The sequence below is a fragment of the Sipha flava genome, unplaced genomic scaffold, assembly GCF_003268045.1.
Source record: "Sipha flava isolate LNK unplaced genomic scaffold, YSA_version1 203_pilon_pilon, whole genome shotgun sequence".
NCBI lineage: Eukaryota > Metazoa > Arthropoda > Insecta > Hemiptera > Aphididae > Sipha > Sipha flava.
This window is the reverse complement of record NW_020272799.1, coordinates 454,247-456,591: the sequence shown is the minus strand read 5'-3', so window position 1 is coordinate 456,591 and position 2,345 is coordinate 454,247. Positions and strand designations below refer to the sequence as shown.

At 25.5% G+C, this 2,345-nt stretch overlaps 1 non-coding gene across 1 annotated transcript; it reads left to right on the top strand.

Annotated features, from left to right (window-relative positions):
* The first annotated feature begins 1,759 nt into the window (after positions 1–1,759).
* Positions 1,760–1,965, top strand: LOC112682458. The gene has a single exon (XR_003148519.1). It is a non-coding gene; the product is annotated as a small nucleolar RNA U3 (small nucleolar RNA).
* Positions 1,966–2,345: the final 380 nt, after the last annotated feature.

The following is a 2,345-nucleotide window of genomic DNA, read 5'->3' as shown; positions in this document are numbered from 1 at the left end:
TAAATAAACAGTATGAATCATCATTTCACTCACACCGCATAATGTATTAGATTTAATAAGTGCTAATTAGTAATATTAAGTAAATTAAGTATTTAGTAGCTGACCTAACGCATCGATAGCTATTTTTACCAATACTGTTGACCTATTCTAACCTTGAGATTCAACGTTTATCGAAAAGCTAAAAATATTTATGTATTTATCCGATGTATCGACACAATTCTTTGATTCACTATCGATCAAATTGTCCGTTATGACGACAATTATATTTTTGCACTAATTATAATTTTAAATTATAATCAAATTAATTTTATTATTTAAGCACCCTAATTTTGCGTTGCCTGACGTAAATCTATCCGGCACGTGACATGTTTACTTTTCACGAATGGTTCTTTACAGGAAAGAATTTTGTTGAACCGTTTATAAAATTGCATACGTTAGCCCAATTTTTGTAATTTACAAAATATAATATTGATAAAATAATAATAATATTTTTAATGTGAATATGAGTTCAAATCTAATGTTCATGGTTATAATTTAATTTTTTTTTTCTAATAAATATTGACATTTAGAGGGTAAGAAATATAGAAAACTCAATTAATTAACAAATTAACTACTGTTACTACTTAGAGACGTATTTGAAAATTCTTTAAATTTACAAAACATAAAAAGTAATCCAAATTATTTAAAATTGTAGTATTTTATCTTAAAATCATGATGTTTTACTCGTATGGAGTCCATTTTAAATTTAAATGTTACCATTGATTATATGGTAGTATTCACATATATAGGTATACTATTTATAAATGTTTTGTTTACTATTAACAATTTTTCTTCTTCTTCTTCTTCTCCTCTGCCTTTCTATGTCCTTAACTTTCATTTGTTTCGATTTTCTACATCCCCAATACACACAATAACAGCCATTATATTATTATTCTCAATCATATTAAATAATAATTTTGGTACTTAAATAATTGTCTTCAAGGCCGTATCTAGAAATTTTTTTCGGGAGGGGTTCAAAATATGTACATTGTAATTTTATTGAATTTAGATTTTAAATTTTGATATTTTGTTAAAAATAAGAAAGAAAAAGATTTAATCTTCTCTTATTAAAATTAATATCATATTTTCATATGATTAGTAGAAATCATAATAATACAATTTTATTATTTCTACTTCTTAATGAAAAACCAATTATTACAATTAGTTATTTTTGAAAATCTTTATAATTATCATTTTAGTCTCTTAATAGCTAAAATTACAAAATAAATAACAAGTTATAAAGCACGTAAATTATTGTAAACTATTTTAATAAGATGAAATATGAAGCATGAACAGTTTGAAAATTGCACAATATAAAGTAAAAAAAAATGTGTATCCTAACATGTATTTCTTGCTTCCGATTTGTATATGAGTAATCTCCCCAGAACGCTAGCTGTCGTTTTTCACGTTGTCTGTGGTAAATTGTAAATAATTTTAAATATTTTGATTCATGATTTATTCAAGAGATGGCGCTTTTTTAAAAAAATGTACAGTAGTGAATTTATTATCTTTAACTCGATACGGAAAAATAGTATAAATAGTAATAGTATGGAAAAATTAAATTTTTATTTAACACGATTTTATATGAACAATATTATAGTGGATGACAAATGCAAATAACTTTTATAGTATAATGTCCATACGCTATATTGATGTTTCAAAATTCGTGACGAAGAGAACTTTTGTTGTATAAATACAAGCAAATTGCATTTGGATAATTAAGATCATACTTCACAGGATCATTTCTGTAGTATGCATCGTCCCCTCCAGGTGCAAATCTGGAGTCGTCATTGGCCACGATGATGAGACTAGTCCATTCACTTGAGCGTGAGACAGCTGGTGTTTAATCGTTATATGATTCTAAAACATTTCAGCGACGATGATCGCTTACGGTTCGCCGGTTGGTGGATGGACAGTCTGAGTGGTCCAGTTTTTAGATTTGTATTTAAACTTATAACAATCCCTAATTAAATCTTCTGTATTTGGAACACATGTGTTAAATAGTTATTTGTTTTTAGTTATTTTACAGTACACATACAGTTTTTATATAGTTTTTATGAAAAATTATTTAAAATTTTAAAAACATTAGCAATTCTTTAATACTATTCTATTTATTATGATGATAAATTATAAATATTTTATTACTACTTATAGTTAACATTTATATATATATATATATATATATGTTACCGGAAAATATGACAATTAGTTCGTATTGACAATGACTAGTCAATAATGATAATGCCTGATTTAGTAAGGAATTAATGTCAATACCTAGTCATTGATAACAATTCCTAATAAAAGAA